The sequence below is a fragment of the Phyllobates terribilis genome, unplaced genomic scaffold, assembly GCF_046119375.1.
Source record: "Phyllobates terribilis strain yellow unplaced genomic scaffold, ASM4611937v1 Scaffold_5__5_contigs__length_657084704, whole genome shotgun sequence".
In the NCBI taxonomy this organism is placed as follows: Eukaryota; Metazoa; Chordata; class Amphibia; order Anura; family Dendrobatidae; genus Phyllobates; species Phyllobates terribilis.
This window is the reverse complement of record NW_027362765.1, coordinates 315,925,668-315,943,705: the sequence shown is the minus strand read 5'-3', so window position 1 is coordinate 315,943,705 and position 18,038 is coordinate 315,925,668. Positions and strand designations below refer to the sequence as shown.

General features: G+C 43.6%; 1 protein-coding gene across 1 annotated transcript in view; it reads right to left on the bottom strand.

Moving 5' to 3' along the window:
* LOC141273093 (uncharacterized) overlaps positions 1-14,639 on the bottom strand; it is a 93,765-nt gene extending 79,126 nt beyond the window's left edge. Inside the window, exon 1 of the mRNA XM_073684468.1 lies at positions 14,524-14,639. The gene's annotated coding sequence lies outside the window, so the exon portion shown is untranslated. The remainder of the gene's footprint in view (positions 1-14,523) is intronic.
* Between the last annotated feature and the right edge of the window lie 3,399 nt (positions 14,640-18,038).

The window sequence follows — 18,038 nt, the reverse complement described above, 5'->3', positions numbered from 1 at the left end:
GCAGAAACGCTTATAAAACGCATGGTAGAAGGTCTGTAATGTTCCCCAATGATAATCCGCATGTGCTGTGCACATTCTGCAGAAACGCTTATAAAACGCTTGGTAGAAGGTCTGTAATGTTCCCCAATGATAATCCGCATGTGCTGTGCACATACTGCAGAAACGCTTATAAAACGCATGGTAGAAGGTCTGCAATGTTCCCCAATGATAATCCGCATGTGCTGTGCACATACTGCAGAAACGCTTATAAAACGCATGGTAGAAGGTCTGCAATGTTCCCCAATGATAATCCGCATGTGCTGTGTACATACTGCAGAAACGCTTATAAAACGCATGGTAGAAGGTCTGCAATGTTCCCCAATGATAATCCGCATGTGCTGTGCACATACTGCAGAAACGCTTATAAAACGCATGGTAGAAGGTCTGCAATGTTCCCCAATGATAATCCGCATGTGCTGTGCACATACTGCAGAAACGCTTATAAAACGCATGGTAGAAGGTCTGCAATGTTCCCCAATGATAATCCGCATGTGCTGTGCACATACTGCAGAAACGCTTATAAAACGCATGGTAGAAGGTCTGTAATGTTCCCCAATGATAATCTGCATGTGCTGTGCACATACTGCAGAAACGCTTATAAAACGCATGGTAGAAGGTCTGTAATGTTCCCCAATGATAATCCGCATGTGCTGTGTACATACTGCAGAAACGCTTATAAAACGCATGGTAGAAGGTCTGTAATGTTCCCCAATGATAATCCGCATGTGCTGTGCACATTCTGCAGAAACGCTTATAAAACGCTTGGTAGAAGGTCTGTAATGTTCCCCAATGATAATCCGCATGTGCTGTGCACATACTGCAGAAACGCTTATAAAACGCATGGTAGAAGGTCTGTAATGTTCCCCAATGATAATCCGCATGTGCTGTGCACATACTGCAGAAACGCTTATAAAACGCTTGGTAGAAGGTCTGCAATGTTCCCCAATGATAATCCGCATGTGCTGTGCACATACTGCAGAAACGCTTATAAAACGCATGGTAGAAGGTCTGTAATGTTCCCCAATGATAATCCGCATGTGCTGTGCACATACTGCAGAAACGCTTATAAAACGCATGGTAGAAGGTCTGCAATGTTCCCCAATGATAATCTGCATGTGCTGTGCACATACTGCAGAAACGCTTATAAAACGCATGGTAGAAGGTCTGTAATGTTCCCCAATGATAATCCGCATGTGCTGTGTACATACTGCAGAAACGCTTATAAAACGCTTGGTAGAAGGTCTGTAATGTTCCCCAATGATAATCTGCATGTGCTGTGCACATACTGCAGAAACGCTTATAAAACGCATGGTAGAAGGTCTGCAATGTTCCCCAATGATAATCTGCATGTGCTGTGCACATACTGCAGAAACGCTTATAAAACGCATGGTAGAAGGTCTGTAATGTTCCCCAATGATAATCCGCATGTGCTGTGTACATACTGCAGAAACGCTTATAAAACGCATGGTAGAAGGTCTGCAATGTTCCCCAATGATAATCCGCATGTGCTGTGTACATACTGCAGAAACGCTTATAAAACGCATGGTAGAAGGTCTGTAATGTTCCCCAATGATAATCCGCATGTGCTGTGTACATACTGCAGAAACGCTTATAAAACGCATGGTAGAAGGTCTGTAATGTTCCCCAATGATAATCCGCATGTGCTGTGTACATACTGCAGAAACGCTTATAAAACGCATGGTAGAAGGTCTGCAATGTTCCCCAATGATAATCCGCATGTGCTGTGTACATACTGCAGAAACGCTTATAAAACGCATGGTAGAAGGTCTGCAATGTTCCCCAATGATAATCCGCATGTGCTGTGCACATACTGCAGAAACGCTTATAAAACGCATGGTAGAAAGTCTGCAATGTTCCCCAATGATAATCCGCATGTGCTGTGCACATACTGCAGAAACGCTTATAAAACGCATGGTAGAAAGTCTGCAATGTTCCCCAATGATAATCCGCATGTGCTGTGCACATACTGCAGAAACGCTTATAAAACGCATGGTAGAAGGTCTGCAATGTTCCCCAATGATAATCCGCATGTGCTGTGCACATACTGCAGAAACGCTTATAAAACGCATGGTAGAAGGTCTGCAATGTTCCCCAATGATAATCCGCATGTGCTGTGCACATACTGCAGAAACGCTTATAAAACGCATGGTAGAAGGTCTGCAATGTTCCCCAATGATAATCCGCATGTGCTGTGCACATACTGCAGAAACGCTTATAAAACGCATGGTAGAAGGTCTGTAATGTTCCCCAATGATAATCTGCATGTGCTGTGCACATACTGCAGAAACGCTTATAAAACGCATGGTAGAAGGTCTGTAATGTTCCCCAATGATAATCCGCATGTGCTGTGTACATACTGCAGAAACGCTTATAAAACGCATGGTAGAAGGTCTGTAATGTTCCCCAATGATAATCCGCATGTGCTGTGCACATTCTGCAGAAACGCTTATAAAACGCTTGGTAGAAGGTCTGTAATGTTCCCCAATGATAATCCGCATGTGCTGTGCACATACTGCAGAAACGCTTATAAAACGCATGGTAGAAGGTCTGTAATGTTCCCCAATGATAATCCGCATGTGCTGTGCACATACTGCAGAAACGCTTATAAAACGCTTGGTAGAAGGTCTGCAATGTTCCCCAATGATAATCCGCATGTGCTGTGCACATACTGCAGAAACGCTTATAAAACGCATGGTAGAAGGTCTGTAATGTTCCCCAATGATAATCCGCATGTGCTGTGCACATACTGCAGAAACGCTTATAAAACGCATGGTAGAAGGTCTGCAATGTTCCCCAATGATAATCTGCATGTGCTGTGCACATACTGCAGAAACGCTTATAAAACGCATGGTAGAAGGTCTGTAATGTTCCCCAATGATAATCCGCATGTGCTGTGTACATACTGCAGAAACGCTTATAAAACGCTTGGTAGAAGGTCTGTAATGTTCCCCAATGATAATCTGCATGTGCTGTGCACATACTGCAGAAACGCTTATAAAACGCATGGTAGAAGGTCTGCAATGTTCCCCAATGATAATCTGCATGTGCTGTGCACATACTGCAGAAACGCTTATAAAACGCATGGTAGAAGGTCTGCAATGTTCCCCAATGATAATCCACATGTGCTGTGCACATACTGCAGAAACGCTTATAAAACGCATGGTAGAAGGTCTGTAATGTTCCCCAATGATAATCCGCATGTGCTGTGTACATACTGCAGAAACGCTTATAAAACGCATGGTAGAAGGTCTGTAATGTTCCCCAATGATAATCCGCATGTGCTGTGTACATACTGCAGAAACGCTTATAAAACGCATGGTAGAAGGTCTGTAATGTTCCCCAATGATAATCCGCATGTGCTGTGTACATACTGCAGAAACGCTTATAAAACGCATGGTAGAAGGTCTGCAATGTTCCCCAATGATAATCCGCATGTGCTGTGTACATACTGCAGAAACGCTTATAAAACGCATGGTAGAAGGTCTGCAATGTTCCCCAATGATAATCCGCATGTGCTGTGCACATACTGCAGAAACGCTTATAAAACGCATGGTAGAAAGTCTGCAATGTTCCCCAATGATAATCCGCATGTGCTGTGCACATACTGCAGAAACGCTTATAAAACGCTTGGTAGAAGGTCTGTAATGTTCCCCAATGATAATCCGCATGTGCTGTGCACATACTGCAGAAACGCTTATAAAACGCATGGTAGAAGGTCTGCAATGTTCCCCAATGATAATCCGCATGTGCTGTGCACATACTGCAGAAACGCTTATAAAACGCTTGGTAGAAGGCCTGTAATGTTCCCCAATGATAATCCGCATGTGCTGTGCACATACTGCAGAAACGCTTATAAAACGCATGGTAGAAGGTCTGTAATGTTCCCCAATGATAATCCGCATGTGCTGTGCACATACTGCAGAAACGCTTATAAAACGCATGGTAGAAGGTCTGTAATGTTCCCCAATGATAATCCGCATGTGCTGTGCACATACTGCAGAAACGCTTATAAAACGCATGGTAGAAGGTCTGCAATGTTCCCCAATGATAATCCCCATGTGCTGTGCACATACTGCAGAAACGCTTATAAAACGCATGGTAGAAGGTCTGCAATGTTCCCCAATTATAATCCGCATGTGCTGTGCACATACTGCAGAAACGCTTATAAAACGCATGGTAGAAGGTCTGTAATGTTCCCCAATGATAATCCGCATGTGCTGTGCACATACTGCAGAAACGCTTATAAAACGCATGGTAGAAGGTCTGTAATGTTCCCCAATGATAATCCGCATGTGCTGTGCACATACTGCAGAAACGCTTATAAAACGCATGGTAGAAGGTCTGTAATGTTCCCCAATGATAATCCGCATGTGCTGTGCACATACTGCAGAAACGCTTATAAAACGCATGGTAGAAGGTCTGTAATGTTCCCCAATGATAATCCGCATGTGCTGTGCACATACTGCAGAAACGCTTATAAAACGCATGGTAGAAGGTCTGTAATGTTCCCCAATGATCATCCCCATGTGCTGTGCACATACTGCAGAAACGCTTATAAAACGCATGGTAGAAGGCCTGCAATGTTCCCCAATGATAATCTGCATGTGCTGTGCACATACTGCAGAAACGCTTATAAAACGCATGGTAGAAGGTCTGTAATGTTCCCCAATGATAATCCGCATGTGCTGTGCACATACTGCAGAAACGCTTATAAAACGCATGGTAGAAGGTCTGCAATGTTCCCCAATGATAATCCGCATGTGCTGTGCACATACTGCAGAAACGCTTATAAAACGCATGGTAGAAGGTCTGTAATGTTCCCCAATGATAATCCGCATGTGCTGTGCACATACTGCAGAAACGCTTATAAAACGCATGGTAGAAGGTCTGCCATGTTCCCCAATGATAATCCGCATGTGCTGTGCACATACTGCAGAAACGCTTATAAAACGCATGGTAGAAGGCCTGCAATGTTCCCCAATGATAATCCGCATGTGCTGTGCACATACTGCAGAAACGCTTATAAAACGCTTGGTAGAAGGTCTGCAATGTTCCCCAATGATAATCCGCATGTGCTGTGCACATACTGCAGAAACGCTTATAAAACGCATGGTAGAAGGTCTGCAATGTTCCCCAATGATAATCCGCATGTGCTGTGCACATACTGCAGAAACGCTTATAAAACGCATGGTAGAAGGTCTGTAATGTTCCCCAATGATAATCCGCATGTGCTGTGCACATACTGCAGAAACGCTTATAAAACGCATGGTAGAAGGTCTGCCATATTCCCCAATGATAATCCGCATGTGCTGTGCACATACTGCAGAAACGCTTATAAAACGCATGGTAGAAGGTCTGCCATGTTCCCCAATGATAATCCGCATGTGCTGTGCACATACTGCAGAAACGCTTATAAAACGCATGGTAGAAGGCCTGCAATGTTCCCCAATGATAATCCGCATGTGCTGTGCACATACTGCAGAAACGCTTATAAAACGCTTGGTAGAAGGTCTGTAATGTTCCCCAATGATAATCCGCATGTGCTGTGCACATACTGCAGAAACGCTTATAAAACGCTTGGTAGAAGGTCTGTAATGTTCCCCAATGATAATCTGCATGTGCTGTGTACATACTGCAGAAACGCTTATAAAACGCATGGTAGAAGGTCTGTAATGTTCCCCAATGATAATCTGCATGTGCTGTGCACATTCTGCAGAAACGCTTATAAAACGCATGGTAGAAGGCCTGCAATGTTCCCCAATGATAATCCGCATGTGCTGTGCACATACTGCAGAAACGCTTATAAAACGCATGGTAGAAGGTCTGTAATGTTCCCCAATGATAATCTGCATGTGCTGTGTACATACTGCAGAAACGCTTATAAAACGCATGGTAGAAGGTCTGTAATGTTCCCCAATGATAATCCGCATGTGCTGTGCACATACTGCAGAAACGCTTATAAAACGCATGGTAGAAGGCCTGCAATGTTCCCCAATGATAATCCGCATGTGCTGTGCACATACTGCAGAAACGCTTATAAAACGCTTGGTAGAAGGTCTGCAATGTTCCCCAATGATAATCCGCATGTGCTGTGCACATACTGCAGAAACGCTTATAAAACGCATGGTAGAAGGTCTGTAATGTTCCCCAATGATAATCTGCATGTGCTGTGCACATTCTGCAGAAACGCTTATAAAACGCATGGTAGAAGGTCTGCAATGTTCCCCAATGATAATCCGCATGTGCTGTGTACATACTGCAGAAACGCTTATAAAACGCATGGTAGAAGGTCTGCAATGTTCCCCAATGATAATCCGCATGTGCTGTGCACATACTGCAGAAACGCTTATAAAACGCATGGTAGAAGGTCTGTAATGTTCCCCAATGATAATCTGCATGTGCTGTGCACATTCTGCAGAAACGCTTATAAAACGCATGGTAGAAGGTCTGCAATGTTCCCCAATGATAATCCCCATGTGCTGTGCACATACTGCAGAAACGCTTATAAAACGCATGGTAGAAGGTCTGCAATGTTCCCCAATGATAATCCGCATGTGCTGTGCACATACTGCAGAAACGCTTATAAAACGCATGGTAGAAGGTCTGTAATGTTCCCCAATGATAATCCGCATGTGCTGTGCACATACTGCAGAAACGCTTATAAAACGCATGGTAGAAGGTCTGTAATGTTCCCCAATGATAATCTGCATGTGCTGTGCACATTCTGCAGAAACGCTTATAAAACGCATGGTAGAAGGTCTGCAATGTTCCCCAATGATAATCCGCATGTGCTGTGCACATACTGCAGAAACGCTTATAAAACGCATGGTAGAAGGTCTGTAATGTTCCCCAATGATAATCCGCATGTGCTGTGCACATACTGCAGAAACGCTTATAAAACGCATGGTAGAAGGTCTGCAATGTTCCCCAATGATAATCCGCATGTGCTGTGCACATACTGCAGAAACGCTTATAAAACGCATGGTAGAAGGTCTGTAATGTTCCCCAATGATAATCCGCATGTGCTGTGCACATACTGCAGAAACGCTTATAAAACGCTTGGTAGAAGGTCTGTAATGTTCCCCAATGATAATCCGCATGTGCTGTGCACATACTGCAGAAACGCTTATAAAACGCTTGGTAGAAGGTCTGTAATGTTCCCCAATGATAATCCGCATGTGCTGTGCACATACTGCAGAAACGCTTATAAAACGCATGGTAGAAGGTCTGCAATGTTCCCCAATGATAATCCGCATGTGCTGTGCACATACTGCAGAAACGCTTATAAAACGCATGGTAGAAGGTCTGCAATGTTCCCCAATGATAATCCGCATGTGCTGTGCACATACTGCAGAAACGCTTATAAAACGCATGGTAGAAGGTCTGCAATGTTCCCCAATGATAATCCGCATGTGCTGTGCACATACTGCAGAAACGCTTATAAAACGCTTGGTAGAAGGTCTGTAATGTTCCCCAATGATAATCCGCATGTGCTGTGCACATACTGCAGAAACGCTTATAAAACGCATGGTAGAAGGTCTGCAATGTTCCCCAATGATAATCCCCATGTGCTGTGCACACACTGCAGAAACGCTTATAAAACGCATGGTAGAAGGTCTGCAATGTTCCCCAATGATAATCCCCATGTGCTGTGCACATACTGCAGAAACGCTTATAAAACGCATGGTAGAAGGTCTGTAATGTTCCCCAATGATAATCCGCATGTGCTGTGCACATACTGCAGAAACGCTTATAAAACGCATGGTAGAAGGTCTGCAATGTTCCCCAATGATAATCCGCATGTGCTGTGCACATACTGCAGAAACGCTTATAAAACGCATGGTAGAAGGTCTGCAATGTTCCCCAATGATAATCCGCATGTGCTGTGCACATACTGCAGAAACGCTTATAAAACGCATGGTAGAAGGTCTGCAATGTTCCCCAATGATAATCCCCATGTGCTGTGTACATACTGCAGAAACGCTTATAAAACGCATGGTAGAAGGTCTGCAATGTTCCCCAATGATAATCCCCATGTGCTGTGCACATACTGCAGAAACGCTTATAAAACGCATGGTAGAAGGGCTGTAATGTTCCCCAATGATAATCTGCATGTGCTGTGTACATACTGCAGAAACGCTTATAAAACGCATGGTAGAAGGTCTGTAATGTTCCCCAATGATAATCTGCATGTGCTGTGCACATACTGCAGAAACGCTTATAAAACGCATGGTAGAAGGTCTGCAATGTTCCCCAATGATAATCCGCATGTGCTGTGTACATACTGCAGAAACGCTTATAAAACGCTTGGTAGAAGGTCTGTAATGTTCCCCAATGATAATCCGCATGTGCTGTGCACATACTGCAGAAACGCTTATAAAACGCTTGGTAGAAGGTCTGTAATGTTCCCCAATGAAAATCCGCATGTGCTGTGCACATACTGCAGAAACGCTTATAAAACGCTTGGTAGAAGGTCTGTAATGTTCCCCAATGATAATCCGCATGTGCTGTGCACATACTGCAGAAACGCTTATAAAACGCATGGTAGAAGGTCTGCAATGTTCCCCAATGATAATCCGCATGTGCTGTGCACATACTGCAGAAACGCTTATAAAACGCATGGTAGAAGGTCTGTAATGTTCCCCAATGATAATCCGCATGTGCTGTGCACATACTGCAGAAACGCTTATAAAACGCATGGTAGAAGGTCTGTAATGTTCCCCAATGATAATCCGCATGTGCTGTGCACATACTGCAGAAACGCTTATAAAACGCATGGTAGAAGGTCTGCAATGTTCCCCAATGATAATCTGCATGTGCTGTGCACATACTGCAGAAACGCTTATAAAACGCATGGTAGAAGGTCTGTAATGTTCCCCAATGATAATCCGCATGTGCTGTGTACATACTGCAGAAACGCTTATAAAACGCATGGTAGAAGGTCTGTAATGTTCCCCAATGATAATCCGCATGTGCTGTGCACATACTGCAGAAACGCTTATAAAACGCATGGTAGAAGGCCTGTAATGTTCCCCAATGATAATCCGCATGTGCTGTGCACATACTGCAGAAACGCTTATAAAACGCATGGTAGAAGGTCTGTAATGTTCCCCAATGATAATCCGCATGTGCTGTGCACATACTGCAGAAACGCTTATAAAACGCTTGGTAGAAGGTCTGTAATGTTCCCCAATGATAATCCGCATGTGCGGTGTACATACTGCAGAAACGCTTATAAAACGCATGGTAGAAGGTCTGCAATGTTCCCCAATGATAATCCGCATGTGCTGTGTACATACTGCAGAAACGCTTATAAAACGCATGGTAGAAGGTCTGTAATGTTCCCCAATGATAATCCGCATGTGCTGTGTACATACTGCAGAAACGCTTATAAAACGCATGGTAGAAAGTCTGCAATGTTCCCCAATGATAATCCGCATGTGCTGTGCACATACTGCAGAAACGCTTATAAAACGCTTGGTAGAAGGTCTGTAATGTTCCCCAATGATAATCCGCATGTGCTGTGCACATACTGCAGAAACGCTTATAAAACGCATGGTAGAAGGTCTGCAATGTTCCCCAATGATAATCCGCATGTGCTGTGCACATACTGCAGAAACGCTTATAAAACGCATGGTAGAAGGTCTGTAATGTTCCCCAATGATAATCCGCATGTGCTGTGCACATACTGCAGAAACGCTTATAAAACGCATGGTAGAAGGTCTGTAATGTTCCCCAATGATAATCCGCATGTGCTGTGCACATACTGCAGAAACGCTTATAAAACGCATGGTAGAAGGTCTGTAATGTTCCCCAATGATAATCCGCATGTGCTGTGCACATACTGCAGAAACGCTTATAAAACGCATGGTAGAAGGTCTGTAATGTTCCCCAATGATAATCCGCATGTGCTGTGCACACACTGCAGAAACGCTTATAACACGCATGGTAGAAGGTCTGTAATGTTCCCCAATGATAATCCCCATGTGCTGTGCACATACTGCAGAAACGCTTATAAAACGCATGGTAGAAGGTCTGCAATGTTCCCCAATGATAATCCGCATGTGCTGTGCACATACTGCAGAAACGCTTATAAAACGCATGGTAGAAGGTCTGCAATGTTCCCCAATGATAATCCGCATGTGCTGTGCACATACTGCAGAAACGCTTATAAAACGCATGGTAGAAGGTCTGTAATGTTCCCCAATGATAATCCGCATGTGCTGTGCACATACTGCAGAAACGCTTATAAAACGCATGGTAGAAGGTCTGTAATGTTCCCCAATGATAATCCGCATGTGCTGTGCACATACTGCAGAAACGCTTATAAAACGCATGGTAGAAGGTCTGCAATGTTCCCCAATGATAATCCGCATGTGCTGTGCACATACTGCAGAAACGCTTATAAAACGCATGGTAGAAGGTCTGCAATGTTCCCCAATGATAATCCGCATGTGCTGTGCACATACTGCAGAAACGCTTATAAAACGCTTGGTAGAAGGTCTGTAATGTTCCCCAATGATAATCCGCATGTGCTGTGCACATACTGCAGAAACGCTTATAAAACGCTTGGTAGAAGGTCTGTAATGTTCCCCAATGATAATCCGCATGTGCTGTGCACATACTGCAGAAACGCTTATAAAACGCATGGTAGAAGGTCTGTAATGTTCCCCAATGATAATCCGCATGTGCTGTGCACATACTGCAGAAACGCTTATAAAACGCATGGTAGAAGGTCTGCAATGTTCCCCAATGATAATCCGCATGTGCTGTGCACATACTGCAGAAACGCTTATAAAACGCTTGGTAGAAGGTCTGTAATGTTCCCCAATGATAATCCCCATGTGCTGTGCACATACTGCAGAAACGCTTATAAAACGCATGGTAGAAGGTCTGCAATGTTCCCCAATGATAATCCCCATGTGCTGTGCACATACTGCAGAAACGCTTATAAAACGCATGGTAGAAGGTCTGTAATGTTCCCCAATGATAATCCCCATGTGCTGTGCACATACTGCAGAAACGCTTATAAAACGCATGGTAGAAGGTCTGCAATGTTCCCCAATGATAATCCCCATGTGCTGTGTACATACTGCAGAAACGCTTATAAAACGCATGGTAGAAGGTCTGCAATGTTCCCCAATGATAATCCGCATGTGCTGTGCACATACTGCAGAAACGCTTATAAAACGCATGGTAGAAGGTCTGCAATGTTCCCCAATGATAATCCGCATGTGCTGTGCACATACTGCAGAAACGCTTATAAAACGCATGGTAGAAGGTCTGTAATGTTCCCCAATGATAATCCGCATGTGCTGTGCACATACTGCAGAAACGCTTATAAAACGCATGGTAGAAGGTCTGTAATGTTCCCCTATGATAATCCGCATGTGCTGTGCACATACTGCAGAAACGCTTATAAAACGCATGGTAGAAGGTCTGTAATGTTCCCCAATGATAATCCGCATGTGCTGTGCACATACTGCAGAAACGCTTATAAAACGCATGGTAGAAGGTCTGCAATGTTCCCCAATGATAATCCGCATGTGCTGTGCACATACTGCAGAAACGCTTATAAAACGCATGGTAGAAGGTCTGTAATGTTCCCCAATGATAATCCGCATGTGCTGTGCACATACTGCAGAAACGCTTATAAAACGCATGGTAGAAGGTCTGTAATGTTCCCCAATGATAATCCGCATGTGCTGTGCACATACTGCAGAAACGCTTATAAAACGCATGGTAGAAGGTCTGCAATGTTCCCCAATGATAATCCGCATGTGCTGTGCACATACTGCAGAAACGCTTATAAAACGCATGGTAGAAGGTCTGCAATGTTCCCCAATGATAATCCCCATGTGCTGTGCACATACTGCAGAAACGCTTATAAAACGCATGGTAGAAGGTCTGTAATGTTCCCCAATGATAATCCGCATGTGCTGTGCACATACTGCAGAAACGCTTATAAAACGCATGGTAGAAGGTCTGCAATGTTCCCCAATGATAATCCCCATGTGCTGTGCACATACTGCAGAAACGCTTATAAAACGCATGGTAGAAGGTCTGTAATGTTCCCCAATGATAATCCGCATGTGCTGTGCACATACTGCAGAAACGCTTATAAAACGCATGGTAGAAGGTCTGCAATGTTCCCCAATGATAATCCCCATGTGCTGTGCACATACTGCAGAAACGCTTATAAAACGCATGGTAGAAGGTCTGCCATGTTCCCCAATGATAATCCCCATGTGCTGTGCACATACTGCAGAAACGCTTATAAAACGCATGGTAGAAGGTCTGCAATGTTCCCCAATGATAATCTGCATGTGCTGTGCACACACTGCAGAAACGCTTATAAAACGCATGGTAGAAGGTCTGTAATGTTCCCCAATGATAATCCGCATGTGCTGTGCACATACTGCAGAAACGCTTATAAAACGCATGGTAGAAGGTCTGCAATGTTCCCCAATGATAATCCCCATGTGCTGTGCACATACTGCAGAAACGCTTATAAAACGCATGGTAGAAGGTCTGTAATGTTCCCCAATGATAATCCGCATGTGCTGTGTACATACTGCAGAAACGCTTATAAAACGCATGGTAGAAGGTCTGTAATGTTCCCCAATGATAATCCACATGTGCTGTGCACATACTGCAGAAACGCTTATAAAACGCATGGTAGAAGGTCTGTAATGTTCCCCAATGATAATCCCCATGTGCTGTGCACATGCTGCGGGAATTTCCGCTGCGGATTATCATTGCGATTATCATTGTGGAAAAATCTGCAACACTACCAATTATTTTGCGGAATCGCAGCGTTTTTGCCACCATTGACTTGCATTGAATTTCTTAATATCCGCATGTCTACATGTGCACACGTGGATATAAAGCGATTCAATGTGCGGATGGTACCCTGGTCTGGAGAAGAGGAGACTCTCCTCCAGACCTGGAAACCATAGTATCTGTAAAAAAAAAAAAAAGAATTAAAATAAAAAATATACATTATACTTACCTTCTGATGTCCCCCGGTCTCCATAGCGATGCATCCTGGCTCGCTGGCTGCTCGCGGTGGTGTAAAAGGACCTTCCATGACGTCATTTAGTCATGTGACGGATCACGCGACCGCTGACGTCGGCGGTCGCGTGACATGTCACATGACTAAATAACGTCATGGAAGCTCCTTTTAGACCACCGCGAGACATCAGGAAGACGCATTGGATAAGCAGAGCAGGGGCCATCGGAGGGTGAGTATAATGCTTTTTTTTATTTTTTACCATTTTTGTTCTTTTTTTTAACTAACTTGGTCACACTATATATGCCGGTTACATGGATTTATATAGTGTGACCAAGTTGTCAAGCACTTTCCAAGTGATGCTAAAATCGCTTGGAAAGCGCTTGACAACCCGCATGCAGAAATGCATGTGAAGAACGCTTCACATCCGCTTGTCCCTGGCAGGAAAAATGCATGTACAATCCGCATGTACAATCCACATGTACAGCCCGCATGTACAATCCGCATGTACAATCCGCATGTACAATCCGCATGTACAATCCGCATGTACAATCCACATGTACAGCCCGCATGTACAATCCGCATGTACAATCCACATGTACAGCCCGCATGTACAATCCGCATGTACAATCCACATGTACAATCCGCATGTACAGCCCGCATGTACAATCCACATGTACAATCCGCATGCGTTTTTTCTGCCAGGGAGATACAGAAACGCTCAGGAAGAATCCGGAGCATTTGTGCATCGTGGGCACATAGCCTAATAAACATCGGACGGAATAAATCTTCATGCAGCGGCTTTGTCCGGCCCTCACATCAGCCGCGATGTTATAAATTGTCAGTTCCTGAAATATAACATTCAGAACAATGGCCGGCCTTTGCCCACAGCAACCCGTCCTGGTGCAGCCTTTATGTATTAAAGGGGCTGTTCACCTTTGGGGCCATTTTTTGTTTCTTTTTTAAATACATGTATGGTAATTGGAGATTAATAAAATAGTTTTTGCAGTTAGGTTCCATTAAAAATCGTGGATTGTTTGCCTTCTCTAGCCTCTGTTGTTGTCTGTATCAGTCAGCTCACTATGACAGGGAAGTTCCTAGCGCTTTTAGCTCTCATTTTCTCGCTCTTTTCTGATGATTCTTGACCACAGATAGCATCAATGCTGAATGTGCAGGAAACAGAGAGCCTGTGAAAGCTAAAGGTGAAATTAAGGAAAGGATTTTTAGCCTCAAATACGCGTAGTTAAGTAAAAATCCAGATTGTTACCAAAGGTGGACAACCCCTTTAAACTTCCGTGGAAAACTGAAAGCTGATTGCAAGGTTTTGTTGGCGTGAGCAAAAAGGCTCGTTTTTCTGTAGTAGAGACTGATGACGTATAACCAGGAGCCAAGGACGCAGCCGACAAGTAAATCACAAGCAGCGCTGCACACAAAGGGAATTTCCAACAGACCTGCAGCTGTGTCTGTGCCGGGCTCCTCATCAGCTCGCTGGCCGGAAGTCATTAACCGGAAAGGCACAGCTTGCGTTCCACACTTACTTCCTGGTTTTGCGTTTCAAGCCTCCTTTTCGTAAAGCGTGGCTATAGTGCGCTTGCGTGTTATTTCGGTTAGTGTTTTAACATATCAATGTAACTCTGGGAACTGTGGTTCATGAAACATAACCAATCACTGAAAGCCGTGCTTTCATCCCGTCGCCATATTGTGATGCTTCAGGAGCAGTGCGGTCGTTTTCCGCCGGTGACAAGCCGCGGTGTACTCGTTACTACACACCATAGGCGTGCATGCACCAGCTCATGCACGCCTATGGTTTAGGATGGGGGTTGTAGTGTTAAGACTTAGTCTCACACTATGGCCATCGTCCCACAAACTGGACCCCCCAAAAAATGGGACTTATTGGTTTTGGGGTCGCTGAGTGACTCAGGCACTTCCCTAACCTTGTCCAGTTCCCATTTGCATCTGTTGAACCTATTAGCACGGTGGCTCACTGGTTAGCATTGCAGCCTTGCAGCGCTGGGGTCCTGGGTTTTTATCCCACCAAGGACAACATCTGCAAGGGGTTTGTATGTTCTCCCCATGTTTGTGTGAGTTTCCTCCCACACTCCAAAGACATACTGATAGGGAATCTAGATTGTGAGCCCCAATGGGGACAGTGATGATAATGTCTATAAAGCACTGCGGAATATGTTAGCGCTATATAAAAATAATGAGTATTCTTATTAATGCTCCCACACAGTATGTTGCCACTTTCATGGACCCCGCAGCCTCTGCCCCAACCCTGAAATGAAGTATCATCAGAGGCTGGGCTAGTCCCATCAGTTGTCCCTTCTGAAGTGTGCTCAGTAGGATCTTGTCCCTGTGCAGTAATTTTTGCAATGCACAGTGACAGTGCGCTCCCTCGCCAACTCTAATGGAAGTGACATTAGCTGTTTTTTGTTCATCTTGCTTCACAAAAATGTAATAAAAAGTGAAAAAAATGTACAACTCGTCCCTTATACGGCTCCATCAACAGACAAAGTGATTATGGCTCCCAGAATATGCAGTGCCGTGGAGTCTGAGCCCATTTTGGTGGAGTTGGAGTTGGTATAAAATGGACCAACTCTGAAAATATATAATAAATTGGGTACAGTTGTTCAATGCAGTTTGTGAGGAATATTTTTTCATAAGAATTTGGGAAAGTTATGAAATGTCCTATAAATGTCTGTCCTATTCCTGATCTAAGCATCTAGACTTTTAGCTGAGATGAATCTGTGCTACAGTAAATTTATCACTTAAACATGAGCCATGTATGAGGGAGTCGGAGTCATGAAAATTGAGTCGGAGTCGAACGTTTGGCTTTCCGACTCCACGGCCCTTAGAATATGGCAAACAAAAATGATTGCCTGTCAATTTCTGGAAGACACTCTTGGGGTGAAAATGCTATCCTTTCTCAGTGGCACAAGTAGGGACACGTATTGGGCGCTGAAATAGCGTATATATGGAAACATTTCAATTTTCACTTAATTCTTGGTTAAAAGCTCACTTCCTATCTTTAAAATGCCATAGTAACATAGTTTTTAAGGTTGAAGGAAGACTAAGTCCATCTAGTTCAACCCATAGCCTAACATGTTGATCCAGAGGAAGGCAAAAAAAATCATGTGGCAAACACTAAGCTCCACACTGGGGAAAAAATTCCTTCCCGACTCCATACGACAATCAGACTAGTTCCCTGGATCAACGCCCTATCAAGGAATCTAGTATATATAACCTGTAATATTATACTTTTCCAGAAAGGCATCCAGGCCCTTCTTAAATGTTAGTAGTGAATCACTCATTACAACATCATACGGCAGAGAGTTCCATAGTCTCACTGCTCTTACAGTAAAGAATCCCCGTCTGTGATTATGATTAAACCTTCTTTCCTCCAGACGTAGAAGATGCCCCCTTGTCCCCGTCTCCGGCCTCAGAGTAAAAAGATCAGTAGACAGGTCTTTGTACTGTCCCCTCATATACTTGTGCATAGTAATAAGATCACCCCTAAGCCTTCGTTTTTCCACAGTAAATAACCCCAAGTGTAATAACCTGTCTTGGTATTGCAGACCCCCCAGTCCTCTAATAACCTTGGTCGCTCTTCTCTGCACCCACTCTAGTTCAGTTATGTCTTTCTTATACATCGGAGACCAGAACTGTACACAGTATTCTAAGTGTGGTCACATTAGTGACTTGTATAGAGGTAAAATTATGTTCTCCTCATGAGCATCTATGCCTCTTTTAATGCATCCCATTATTTTATTTGCCTTTGCAGCAGCTGCCTGACACTGGCCACCAAACGTGAGCTTGTCATCCACCAATACACCCAGGTCTTTTTCAGTGACAGTTTTGCCCGGTGTTTTACAGTTAAGCATATACAGTAATTATATATTTTATTTCCTCTGCCGAAGTGCATTACCTTACATTTATCCCCATTAAAGCTCATTTGCCATTTATCAGCCCAAGCTTCTAGTTTACATAGAGCCTCCTGTAATATAAAATTGTCCTCCTCTGTATTGATTACCCTGCAGAGTTTAGTGTCATCTGCAAATATTGAAATACTACTCTGTATGCCCCCTACAAGGTCATTAATAAATATGTTAAAAAGAAGGGGGCCCAATACTGACCCCTGTGGTACCCCACTGTTAACTGTGACCCAGTCTGAGTGTGTTCCATTAATAACCACCCTTTGTTTCCTATCACTGAGCCAGTTCTTAACCCACTTACATATATTTTCCCCTATCCCCATTGTTCTCATTTTATGTATCAACCTTTTGTGTGAAACCTTATCAAAAGCTTTTGAAAAGTCCATATACACAACATCCACTGCATTTCCTTGGTCCAGTCCAGAACTTACCTCTTCATAAAAGCTGATCAGATTAGTTTGACAGGAACGGTCCCTCGTACACCCATGTTGATATTGGGTCGTGAGGTTATTCTCCTTCAGATACTCTAGTATAGCATCTCTTAGGAAACCCTCCAGGATTTTACCCACAGTAGAGGTTAAGCTTACTGGCCTATAATTTCCAAGTTCAGTTTTTTGTCGCCTTTTTGAATATTGGCACCACATTTGCTATACGCCAGTCCTGTGGTACAGACCCTGTTATTATGGAATCTTTAAAGATTAAAAATAATGGTCTATCTATGACGTTACTTAATTCCTGCTGTACTCGCGGGTGTATCCCATCCGGGCCCAGGGATTTGTCAACTTTAGTGATTTCTAGACGCCGCCATACTTCCTGCTGGGTTAAGCAAGTGACATTTAATGGAGAAATTTTGTTATCACTAATCATGTTTTCTGTCATGCGATTTTCTTGTGTAAATACTGTTGAAAAAAAATCATTTAGCACATTGGCTTTTTCCTCATCCTCATCCACCATTTCACCCAGACTATTTTTAAGGGGGCTAACACTATAATTTTTTAATTTCTTACTATTTATGTAGTTAAAGAATATTTTGG